Source organism: Panthera leo, chromosome F2 (assembly GCF_018350215.1).
Source record: "Panthera leo isolate Ple1 chromosome F2, P.leo_Ple1_pat1.1, whole genome shotgun sequence".
Classification (NCBI taxonomy): Eukaryota; Metazoa; Chordata; class Mammalia; order Carnivora; family Felidae; genus Panthera; species Panthera leo.
Window position 1 is genome coordinate 79,122,630 of NC_056695.1, and position 13,674 is coordinate 79,136,303.

Sequence of the window (13,674 nt, forward strand, 5' to 3'; positions counted from 1 at the left end):
ATGTTAAGACTATGCTTACCTTTGTAAGTTAGTGTCAAACTGTCCTTCCAAAGTGATTATACCATCTTTTATTCTCCACCCCCCCCCCCGCCCGCCCCCAGTGATGATCCTAGAGGTTCTGCACCCTGGTGGGCATTTATTTTGTCAGTTTTTGTTTTTAATCTAATAGGAATGTAGTGGCAACTGGCTTTAATTTGCAATTCCCTAATGACAAATGATGCTTAACTGGCCATTTGTGTATCTTCCTTGCTGAAATACCTGTTCAGTTCTTACCATTTTTAAAAATTGGATCACTTTTATTCACAAAATCTAAGAACCTCTTAAAATAGAACAGTATCTTCCAAGTCTGTGAAAGAGGTTAAGAAAATGAAAGACAGCCACATAGTAGTACTCATTTTAACAAAGTCCAGCTTACTGAGTTCTTAGATCGAACATCAAAGGCACAATCCATGAAAAATGTATCCCCAAACCCAAGATGATCATGATTGTTCTCACGTGTTCTCTTCTAGAAGTTTTACAGTCTTGCATTTTACATTTAGGTCCATGACACATTTTGAATTTGTGGAGGGTGTAAGGTCTGTGTCAAGATTTTTTTTTTTTTTTAACACGTGGACTTCCACTTGCTCCAACACCATTTGTTGAAAAGACCATTCACAGTAGAACAAACACAGAAAAGGATAAGCTATATTTGTGTGGATCTTTCTGGACTTTGTTCCATGCCCTCAACCTATGTCTACTTCACAAATACACTGTCTTGATCACAGTAGTGATCTAGTGTTGAAAGTGGGTGATGTTAGACTTCTAACTCTTGTTTATTCTTCAGTACTATTGACTGTTCTGAATTTTTGTCTTTCCATGTTTGCCTTTAGAATGTTTGTCACTATCCACAAAGGGTGTACTGGGAATTGAGCAGCTCACAATAGCTTATGGGAGTTAGTGTGGGCAAAAGAAATCCTGTCCTCCAAGTATCAGGGATCTGTGCTCTTGGGATCTGTGACCAGAAGCAACCGATCCCTGGTATTTGTGTAGAGGTACGGACAGAGGCAAATAGTCCTTGTTGGACCTCCCCCTACTATCTTAACCTTCTCCTTCTCCAGCTGAAGTGAAAATACGAAAAAAAATGGAAATCTCAGTAATGAGATAAAAAAACCTAAGAAACCAAAACTTTCTAGAGCTGACAAGTATAATAACTGAAATGAAAAACTCACTAGAAAGATTCAAATACAGATTTGAGCAGGCAGAAGAATTTGAACTTAAAATAGGACTACAAAAAGTGTTCCCTTTTAGGGACACCTGGGTGGCTCCATCTGTTGAGCAGCCAACTCTTGACTTAGGCTCAGGTCATGATCTGGGGTGGTGGGATGGAGCCCTGTGTCGAACTCTGTGCTGAGCATGGAGCCTGCTTAAGATTCTCTCCCCCTGTCCCTCTCTCCTGCTTGCATTCTCACTCTCTCTCAAAAACAAAAATGTTCACTTTTATTCAGTCTTTTGTCAGACTCCAAGCCTAAGGGATCCAAGTGGACCAATATGGGCATCACCGGAATCCCAGAAGGAGAAGAGAAATGGGCAGAGAGAATGGTTGGGGAAAAAATAATGCCTGAATTCTTACTAAATTTGAACTGCTTACAGTTTATGAAGCTTCTTGGATGTCTATATCATGTAAGGTGAACTCAGAGGACCGCACTGTGACACATTATAAGCAAAGTTTCCTAAGATAGATGAAAGGATCTTAAATGGCAAGAGAAATGACTTGCCAAATACAAGAGGGCCTCAATAAGATTAACAGCATATTTTTCATCAGAAACTTTGGAAGCTAAAGGCAGTGGGCTGATTTTTGTTTCTCTTTTAGCCCCTTTGACTAGGTCAACCAAGAATTCTATACCTGGTGAAACCACCCTTCAAAAGTAAGGCATAATTTAAGACCTTTCCAGAAAACCAAAAGCCGATCAGAAGGACATTCATGACCAATAGACTTGTCCTGCAAGAATTGTTAAGGTAGTTATATAAGATGAAATAAAAGGACACTAGACAATACTCGAGGCCATGTGAAGAGATAAAGATCTTAATAAAAGTAAATGAGTAATTATGAAAGCTACTATTAAAACAGTGGCTTAGGACTCCACTGTTTCTACATAATTCTTCTAAATGCATTCTCTTAAACTAGTCTGTCTGGGGGCACAAATTGTATAAAGATGTAATTCTGTGAGCACTACAACAGCTCTAAAGGGAGTAGGGACAGCCCTAAAGGGAACATAGTTTTTGTATATTATTGAGTTAAACTGGTATAAATTCAAATTAGAGTGTAATAACATTAGATACGTAATCCCCTGGTAATCACACAAAATTATTATGGTATATATACAAAAGGAAATGATAGATTCAAATACTTCAAAATCAATTAAAACAAAATACACTAATACAGGAAATAAGCACAAGAACTAAATGAAAGGATAGAAGTCTCTATCAGTAATTATTTTAAATGTAAATGGGTTAAAATCTCCAATTAAGACAGATTGGCAGAATGGATTTTCTTCAGTACAACTAAATGGTGTCAACAAAAGACCCACTTAAGTCCAAATGCTTATAAAAAGATTACATGAAATATGTTTCCATTCTTTCAAATAGTAATGAAAATATAGTAGGGGTGGCTATACTCTCTGGAAAACTAGCCTTAAAGGTTATTAGAGACCAGGACACTACATATTAATTAAAAGTTCAGTATAAAAAAATAAATACTTAGGTATCTAATGATGACATATATTAAAAGGACAATTAAGGAAAGAACTAGACATCTCAGCAGTAACAGACTTAGAATACCACTGAGGGAATTAAACTGGATAATTTCAACTGCTGTGTCTTAAAGTTTGCTGATGCTTCTTCCACTTCACAAGAGCTCAGTAGAAGGTGATCTTTTTAGTTGTCTTTCAACTCCATAATTGTGTTGGTTCTCCTATAACTTGTATTTCTTCATTAACCATCTTTATTTGGGGAGACGACATTCTTCTAGTTCTTAGACATCTTTTGGCCTTTGTTTAGTTCTTTGGACATTTACAACAGCTGGTTTAAAGCCTAGATCTACGTCTGACTTCTTCCTCGGAGACCGTTTGCTGGCTGCTTTTTCTTTCTAGATGGTTCATACTTCCTCTTTCCTGGGAGACTTGTAATTTCTTGCTGGACATGTTAACTGGAAGTCCGATCTTCCCCTCCTTCTGTTTTGTTGCTTTTTGTTGCTGATCCTGCTGTTCTTTCTTGGATTCAAACAGTACTTGACAAACTTAAGAGCCTTCACTAAGCTAACTGCCATGTGTAGCCACCAGTCAGCTAATGATTGGACAGATTTCTCTTTGTAAAATGTTTGAGAGTGCAAGCAGAGGAGAGGCAGAGAGAGGGGGAGAAAGAATTCCAAGCAGACTCTATGCTGTCCGTGCAGGGCTTGATCTCCCGAATCACAGGATTTTGACCTGAGCGAAAATCACGAGTTGAACACTCAACCAACTGAGCCACAAAGGCACCCCAGGCAGATCTCTTTAACTGCCTCAGCTCTTAAGTCTCCAAGCTCTTGCTAAGTGAATCTGTGTGTGTTGTAGATCAAGCTGTCACTGTTCTTGTAGGCAGTTTACGACTTTTCAGCCTTTACTTCCTGTTAGCACAGGGCCAAGGTCAGCTAGAGGTAAGAAATCAGGACCTTCTCAGGTCTTCCCCGAGTATGCAACAGCTCTCACCTATGTGTGGCCATGTAGATTTCCAGGAATAAGCTGGAACTTTTCAAATCGTGCTGTAGAATTCTCATTCCCAATTTTTTTTTCCTTTTAAGCTTTTGGGTCAACCTTTATTATCCCCAATTGGTAATGATGCCTCAGACCTCCATGATGTTCACAATTGCCACTGAGTGTCTTCAACAAACACCCTGGTATAGGACTTGTCATAATCCTTCCTGAGAATGGAGATTTCCAGTGGTGTTTCAGTCCAAATCGTGAAAATTCTATTAATGTGGTTGTGGAGAAGCTTCAAGCTCCAAGTTGTTCTGTTCTTTCCAGTGGCTGCTGGTTCTCCCACCCACCATGGGAGTAATGTTTGTTGGCTGTAAGTAAAGTTGTAAGGCTGTTGTAATGTTTGGGCTACCCTGAGGCTGGGGAGAAGGAGAAAACACACTGAAGATCACTGCTATGACTGAGACAGAGTCATTTCTCTTGAAGAAATGTTACTGATGGTTCACGTTTGACTAGCCTGAAAAGTTCTAAAGTCGACTAGATTCATTTTGCCAGTGTTCTCCCTACTTTTAATAGAAGAGCAAATTTTCAGAGGTTGTTCCTCAAACTAAGGAGTTCTTACAACAGCCATTTTGGTCTCAAACGTTTCCTTCATCTTTAAAAATGACATTGGTGTTTTTGAAGTGTCTGGACCAGTTATCTACAGATCATCCCATATTGTGGACAGAATCCATCCACTATTTCAAATGTCTTTTTTCCCCCACAGAAAATTCTGGTGTTAAACCATAATTTCTCCGTGTCCTCTGGAGGAGGTAATATGGGGGAGATGGAGGAATTAAAACTATCAAAAAATTAATAGCAAAAGTATTTAAGGAGAAAAATGATAAATGTTGCTTATTTACTGTTGATAGTATCTTTTGTGGATTTAATTATAATCAACAGCGCTTTTTTTTTTTTTTTAACGTTTATTTATTTTTGAGACAGAGCATGAACGGGGGAGGGGCAGAGAGAGAGGGAGACACAGAATCTGAAGCAGGCTCCAGGCTCTGAGCCATCAGCCCAGAGCCTGACGCTGGGCTCGAATTCAGACCGCGAGATCATGACCTGAGTTGAAGTTGGACGCTTAACCGACTGAGCCACCCAGGCGCCCCTCAACAGAACTTTTGGTATGACTGGGTAGAGAAGGTGTACTAACACTGCAATAACCTACTCCTAATAAACCACGTAATAATGTGTACAAACAGGAGTTCCCATAGAAATTCACTAATTGGATACATCATAAGTTATTTCAACCTTTAGTGTTAATACCTAAATTTTACTTCTAGTGCAGATATTTATATTTTTGCATGGTATATGGTAGAGTATACCTGCAACTTCTGCATTAGCAATTGTGTAGATACTAGAGGGGAAACAGGAATCACCAATTACTAAAGGCTACTAGCACTTCCTATATAAAGTTTTCCCTGATGCAATTAGCAGTATCTGTCAAACCTGACAATTGTCAAAGTGAAATCTTAAAATTCCCACTTGTGTTATGCTATCCATTTTGTCACTTTCTCATTAAAATACTAAATACCACCAGTCTATTACAGGACTTGTGCGAGGTAGAGAGAACTTGGTTGTCCAATTCCCCCCCACCCCCACTACAAGTGGACTCCTTCCCACTACAAGATAATGGTTGCAAATAAGAGTTTAAGGCTTACAAACAAGTAAAAATGTTTGTTTTTCCTTCTACTGAGCCCAGAAGCTTTTCTAAGCCCATGGTCTAAGTCCAAGTCTGGCTGTCCTAGAAAAGAATTCCTTTTCCTAAAAGAGACCTCGAAATTTAATGAAGTGAAATCTTATACCTTTATATTTAATACTGGACTATCAGAGTTTATTCACTCTAGGATACTTGGAAGCCATGAATCACTGAGCTAAGTAAATAGTGAAGAAATTCTAAGATTTCTCCCACATCCAACTTGGCCAAGACACAAACCTATGATAAATAAAGGGATTCTAAAACAAGCGTCTGACAAATTTAGCGATGGAAATTTCAAGTCTCCAATTAAGTATCGTAATTGATTGTTGAGAAGGCATCTTTCCAAACAATTACTTTCAAAACTTTGCAAGTGCTGAGCACTAATTTTAACCCAATTATCTCTACATATCTTCTGAACAAATCAAAGTCCAAGATCAGAGTTCTTCAGTAAAAACTGTTCTTTTCCTATCCAATTCCCTTGCTAAAATTGGGACATCCCCCTCCTTCCCCGCCACCACAATCCCTACTTCAGAACTTCCACATTTTAAAGCCAACAAACTCAGGAACATATTCATTGGTTTGTCTTTCCCCAAAACAAAGAAACTTGAACTATTTTTGTGCTGGTGGTTGTTTATTTTGCTCTCCCTTGTGCCTTGGGGGCTGGATATCTAATAGCTAGTTCTCATTAGTAGAATATAAATCTAGGACCCTGGAGGCAAGGGACTCTGGCAAACCTATGCTGCAGGCTTGATGAAGTAAAATGGAAACAGAATCCATTTCCTTACCTCTAAATGCATGTGCTTGCCAAATAGGAACTTGAGTGGTGTCCTGCGTGATCCCCCGTTACCCTGTGGACTCTGGGGACCTGAATGCTGGGGAGAAGTGGCTATTGAGTCTCTGTAGTAGAGACCCTGAAAGTTAGATTTGGTCCCTCTAACTTATTCCTTAAAAAGTCACTGTAGGTATTTCAAGCAAAAAATCTCTAATTCAGAGACTCACACACTTACAAAATCATCAGAATGATGTCTCCCTGTACCTTGAATTATATGGCACTTGATGCCAAAACACGAGATTGGCTACTTCCAAGTGTCCTGAAGAGATTATAGAACAAAAAGGCCACATTCGTACTTTTCCCTTTTCAGTGCAAGGCATGGTCAGAGGAGCAGAGCTTTTTAAGCCTTCCCTAAAAGAATGTAGCCTGTCTTTTAGCTATGGGGTCAGTATATAAGAAAAACTCAAGTATTAGTCCTTCAAGTGGCAAATTAACTACTAAAACTTAGCTTCATATCTGTATCAGGGCTCTTAGGTGAAAGTCTGTTTCATTCATATAATCCCCTTTCCAATCTCCAGAATTCTCCATCATGAAACTCCAAATCCTGCGGAGTTCCATTTCTGCCAAAGTAGCCCCTCCTCCCCTGGCTGAGGCCCCAGATCCCCCATGCACCCTTGCCTGGAGCTGTGGTATAGACCTGACCTGAGGAAGTTACCTTGGAGGGGATTCTGCATCTGTACCAATCCTCTTCCCCCAGGCCCATTACAATCGAATCATCCCAGCGGACAGAAGTTGAACATAGGAAGCAATAGCTTACATGCTGTCAGAATTGCACCTTTGGTTGTCACATCAGCCAAAACATAGGTATGTGTGTGTGGGAACCAATTACAAGGGTGCTGGACCAAGGAAGATGACCTGGAATCACCTTGGTCCAAAATCCTCAGGAAAAGAGCCCTTCCTATAAAGGTTCAGGTGTAATGCGTGGTCCCTAGCAACAAACAGCTCGGTGTCGGTCTGTATTAAGTGAAATCAAGGTGCCGGAACCCCTCTCATGTAGAGGAAGGAACCTAAAGACTCTGGAAGATGTACCTGTCAGCATGTGGGTTGAGTAGTCTCTGGCTGCCTTGCTCCAGGGTTCCTGCAGCCATTTGACAACCACTCCCCTCTACTGCACCACCTCTGCCTTGCTTTTGGCCCCAGGAAGGCTCTGCTGCTGTCATGTGAAGACCTGTGGGAGCCCATGTCTCCATCTTGGTTCAGGCACCCATCTAGAATTGCAAGGTAGTTGCCATCTGGCTGAAGCAGAATGGAATATTTATAGAATTCTTCCACCCTATTTTGTGCCTTGTATGGCACCTTCTATATGGTTCCTCAGAGGGTTCCAGAAGTGTTTTCTTAGTCCCAGTTTCCAGAAGTGATAAGGACCCCAGATTTCACCACCGCAGATGCTAGCAGTGGCCCAAGGGGGCTTTCCTATTGAAGTGCATGTGGTGGCTGCCACCAGCCTCCCGTCTTTATCTGACGGTTTCCCTGGCCACTGGTGGCTACTCTGCTTGCACACCTGTTTGAAGTGCCTGAGAATTTGTGCCCTGAAGCCACCTGACAGTATTGAGCTCTGGTTACCCATAGGGTGAACATAGCTGATAATGTGCCATGGTGTGGAAGATGATCCCTAGAAGTGCTGGCAAGCTAATGGGAAAGTGAGGGAGGAAAAGGCAGTAAGGAGTCCCTCTCTCCAGGGTTGCTTCTAGGGGGACTTTAAGACCCTTAAACTGAAAGGTTTAAGGTTGACTGCAAGTGGCCTTAGGAAGTAGATGATCGAAATGGAAACCTGTCAAAAGATCAATTGAGGCACATTAAAAGGAATACTTTATATAAGCAAAAATCCTTTCAAATTGGGCAGCACCATCCCAGAGGGTGTTAAGAGCATTCCACAGACAGGAGCCAGGGGAAACACTTCTATGTGGCAGGCATGGAAGCAAAGAAGGAGTTGCTCCCCTGGCTGTGGCTTAAAGCCTACTTGGCTATTTGTGACTGGTTGTAGGTGGGCAGTTAAAATCCCTGGCACGCTGGAGATCCCATTACTAGGACCTTCCCTGTAGTTGATAAGGATGCGAAGTAGATGGAAGAGGGATCTCTGACAAGGGACATGTGACAGTGTCTGGAGATGGTCTTGTTTGTCACATACAGGGTTGGTGGGGGGAGACTACTCCTGCCATCCAGTATGTAGAGGCCAGGGATGCTGCTGAACAACCTGTCCTGCTAGCACAGCCCCAGTACAAAGATTACTTGGCCCAAGTCCACTCCATGGGGATCAGAAGAACCCCAGGAACCTATTGAGTCTTCAGTTATGCTGACCTCTGGGGTTTATGATCAAAACTGCCCAGATACAGCTGTAACCCCCAAGAACCCCAAGCAAGGGTACCCACCCAGCTGAGCTCAATCAACCCACAGAACCGGAGAGAGTGTAAGGCCTTACTGTTTTAAGCCACTGAGAATTGGGGTGGTTGTTTACACAGAAATAGATGAACAGTAAGCTAACATGGTTGTTTTTGTTCTCTCTCCTGCTCCCAACCGAAAGAACCTTCACAGAGTGTCTTTTAATTAAGTTTTTCCTGTGAGGTCTTAGAACACCTGCTTTGTTTATTCAGACTAATTCTCTATTTTGATTCTCGAAGTCCTTCATAAGTCTCAGTCCTTCTCATGTGGAGGACCTCAATCCACAAAGGTGAGAGGGAGAGTCCCTTTCAACACGGACTGTGCCGGGATTCCTGCTACAACCATTGGACTCTTCCCAAGAGCCCACCAGCTGCTAGAGAGTTCTCACTACCTTACCAGACTGGTTATCTTCAGCAGGATTTGGGAAAGGCATTCACTCATTCAGAGCTCTGAGAATGCCTGACTGCCTCTGCACATGTTTGTGGAGCTATGTCTACTGAACACGTTAAGTAGCAGGAGCTATTTTCTCCCCACTGAGTTGGATCACTTATCGATATAAAATAGCCCTTTGCTTGATTTCATACCATGTCTGGAATCAATGGATCCATGCCACCTTTCTGTTTGTTGGCATTGCCCTGCAATAAAAACAGAAGTTTCAAGACAGGAGGGTAAACAAGCTTGAGTTTCTTACAAGGAACATGTGGCTGAAGTGTTTTTTAGCCCATTCTGAGAGTTGGGCATTTGTTTTTGTTTTACATTTTTTTCTTAATGTTTATTCATTATTTTTGAGAGAGAGAGTGAGCGGGGGAGGGGGAGAGAGAGGAGACACAGAATCAGAAGCAGCCTCCAGGCTCCGAGCTGTCAGCACAGAGCCCGATGCGGGGCTTGAACTCAGACTGTGAGATCATGACTTGAGCCAAGGTCGGACGCTTAACTGACTGATCCACCCAGGCACCCCGTATTTGTTTTTTTAATAAATGGGTTTAAATCCTTTGTTTCATCTTTGCTATTACTGTTTGTTACAATAGTGTGTGGTGCTTTTGATCTTGGCTGCTCATAGGTGGAGGCGAGACCAGTATAGTCAGGTGATTTCCCAGAGAAGCTTTTTCCCAAATGGGAAGCAGTGGTGTGGGCGACAAAAACAAAAAACCCAAAACAAAAACAAAACCAGCCATATTTAAGCCAGTTATGTTGCTATAAATGGGTTAATGATAGCAGGTAAATGCTAATATCGTTGCAAGGAGTAAATCTGGTCATGTGTGTATGTAAACCTGAACTCCACATATATCCAAGCTAAAAGTAGATAAATATTAAAATTAAGTTTCTTTAAACTTTAAGTTTTATTTTGAGAGAGCGAGCACATGAGCAGGGGAGAGGGGGGAGAGAGACTCCCAAGCTGGCTTCAAGCTGTCAGCACAGAGCCCAATGCGGGGCTCGAACCCACGAAGTGTGAGATGGTGACCTGAGCTTGAAATCAGGAGTCGGGTGCTTCACCCGACTGAGCCATGCAGATGCCCCTTGAATTAAGTTTTTAAACGATATCCGCCATTCAGAGAACAATGTCAGATCTACGAGATCCCAGATTACCATTACTAAACTAAGAAGTCTGGAGTCTATTACTGCAAAAGCTTGAAGTGTGTGTTTCGTTGTAAAGAGGGGGGAAACCAAACTAAATCTACAGAGGGCTTTCTGACCCAGCCCCTAATAACCATGCCCCGCTCTGGTTCCCCACGGGTTCCAGAACACTGGGAGGCAGTGGTGGCTGCTTCCGCAAACCCTTTGGGCTACAACCTCTTGACTTTGCCTTCACCAGTGCTAACCCTACTACCCAATGACTCCAAGTTAAGCAAACACTCACTGCAGCCTGAAAGTGCAGAGGAGAATAGTGTTGTCGCTGGAGGCGTGGTGCCCAGGAGAGCACAGGAGGGGGCCGCATCCACATGCCTGGTTTACTCTTCCCCAGTGTCCCATTCAGTCCAACTTCCTCTCTCCTGGATGCAAAATGAAGATCTGGGACAAAGACAGAAGCTAACATTCATTGAACCCTGGCCGCCTAAAAGGAAACATCCAAAATAGAGAAGGAAATCCCCCTATAATACTCACACAGGAGAATCAAATGACAGCCCCAGTGGCACATCTGGAACCCCACACCCCTGTCCTAGCTCTCTCCTCTCTCCCCTGCCTCTTCATTACATCCTTTCCCTTTGCCCGGCCTTCACGTGTTCTCCCAAGGTCTGCTCCTTGGTCTGCTTTCTCTGTTAGCACTCTGCTTCCAGGGTGAGCTCATTTAGGACCTTAAATACCAAAAACAGATTTGGATAGTAAGATTACACTAGATACAGAAAACTGAAATTTCTAACTAAAATACAACCAAAATCTAGATTGTATTAGGACTATAAATGTCAATCCAGGAACCTGGTAGCATATCAAAATGTTACTCCTAGGGGGTGGCTGAATGTCCCCTGCAGATCTCCTCTGGCCCCCTTCATTGATGGACATCTGAGCTAATGGGTGGTTGGTGTATGATCAGGCTCAGCTGTGTCCTTCTCTGGGCACTGACATTGGCTGAAAAGACCTGCATCCCCAAGGTCCAAGGTTACACCCTCCCTGTGGATGTAGGTGTGCAAGCCTCCTTGCCTCGATCCAAGACCACTCGGATGGGGCAAAGGCAGAGGACTGGAAAGGAGAGTTTGGGCTGCCAGTCCCCCAGGGCTCTCTGGACGTGGGTGATCATCAGAATTGTTGTTTCACATAAATCTCCACCTTTGAGCTTGTTTCCATGGAACGAACCTGCAGCATTATAGACAATGACCAAATCTGTTTTAGCCCAAGAATGTAAAAATTGGACATCAAGAATTCTACCCTGTTAATGGTACAAATTATGTGACAAAGGAGGTAAAAAAAAAAAATTACATTAATGGCTATCCAAATGTCATTTCCCATAAACCAGCAGTAATTCCTAGTAAAAATTATGTGTAAAAGAGGATTAATCAAAACTACTTCTGGGTTTTAATAAAACTGGCCTTAATATCTGAAAATATGAAAAGTTCTTGTAGCACTTGCTGTTATATATTATAAAGACTGGGAAACATTAACAAGCATAATACACAAAAGTAAATACTCAACAAATATTTGAAAAAGCGACCATTCTTTATTTATAGATGCTATAATTACATAACTATAAACCCAGAAAGCCCTAGACACTTTGCTCTGAAAATCTTGGTTTGTTTTTTTAACTTGTTATGGTGAAAAATCCATCACATTTGTACCCAAAAATAAATAGCATTTCCCTATATTAACAAAAAGCTAGAAATTAAAATGACATAAAATCCCATTCACAGTAGCAATAAACCTATAAGATATCTAGAAACTTGCCAAAAATGGTCCAGAATCAATATGGAAAATGTTACAAAATCTTAAGGATATAAAACCAGACCTGAACAAATGACAAGACCTATTATGTCCCTGGATGGGAATATGTTTAATTATGACTAACAAGTTATAATTTATAACATCTGAAACCTGACCTCTTGATCTAAACACATAAAGGCAACAGAGTCTAAAGATAGGAACGTAATGTTTTCAACCAGAATCCTAAAGATCACTTTTAAATGTAATCAAGTGATTTAAATTTTACGAAGAAATGTTCAAATGAACAAATTCAAAGTGTGTGTTCATAAAACTGACTCCTGGGGCATTTTCCCTGTCAGATATAGGACTTCTCACAAAGCCACTCTAAGAAAACAGCATGTGGGGCGCCTGGGGGCTCAGTCCGTTAAGCATTCAACTTTGGCTCAGGTCATGATCTCACGGTTTGTGGCTTTGAGCCCTGTGTTGGGCTCTGTGCTGACAGCTCAGAGCTTGGAGCCTGCTTTGGATTCTGTGTCTCCCTCTCTCTCTGCCCTCTCCTGCACACTGTCTGTCTGTCTGTCTCTCTCTCAAAAATTAAAAAACAAAACCAAACAGAAAACAGCATGTTATTGTCCGAGGAACACACATACAGTCTGGCACACACTTCATCTGATGAAGATTCTGAGGGCGTTATTTTACCCCACTGTGGGTCCTGGATCGTTAATGGCTCTGCAAAATGATTCCACTCCCCTTTGCCCCTGGCCCCCAGGCTTGGGAAAAACCTTTGCAAATATGTCTGGGTTTTTTTTATTATTCCTTTTGAACAGGTTGTAACACCTCACGGGTTTCCTCATTAATTAGGTGAAAATTTTAACACCATGTTCATCTTTATGAGAATCCTCACTTCGATGAAAAAGTTAAACATGGGTCGCCTGGATGGCTCAGTTAAGTGTCCAACTCTTGATTTAGGCTCCAGTCATGATCTCCCCTCCAAGTCCGCCTCCACGCTGGGCACAGAGCCTGCTTAAGATCCTCTTTCCCTCTACCGCTTGAGCGTTCTCTTTTAAAAATTAAATAGAAAAATAAACACATTTTGGAGGTCTTCCCTTGGGATGCCCAATGGATGCACCTATCAGAGTCAGCTAAACTTCACCAAGGAAATGCTGCTTGTGGGCTGTGTTAGCCTATCTATATCTGTCTTGGGTCACAGCAGCCATAAAACATTGCTGACTTTTTCTAATCTTAATTTTCTTCTCTATTAATCTTGTGTCTTGTTTTTTTGGTTTGTGGCCCCTTAAGTAATTTCTTCTAGGGGCCACAGTGATTGGAAATTTGGTTTTATGATCTCCCCACTAAGTGATCTCTGTAAATTGACCAACACTTTCTAGAGATCTATTTTTCTATTGGGTGAGAGAAGACTGAGAATCTGACTTGTTAGTCTTTGTCTATCTTGACCTCAATTACTAATCCTGTCCTCACCAGGAAGGAGAACATCTCTTTAATCTCTAGAGTGGAGAAGTTTGTGGGTCTGTGTTTACCCTTGACCCATGGCTAAGCTTGCAGAATTGAAGCTGTAAGCTCTCTGTATGTCTGCGTCTATAATTCAGAAAGCCTTCTACCTCTAAGTAGTAATGTTTCCCTACATCCAAATGGCATTAATA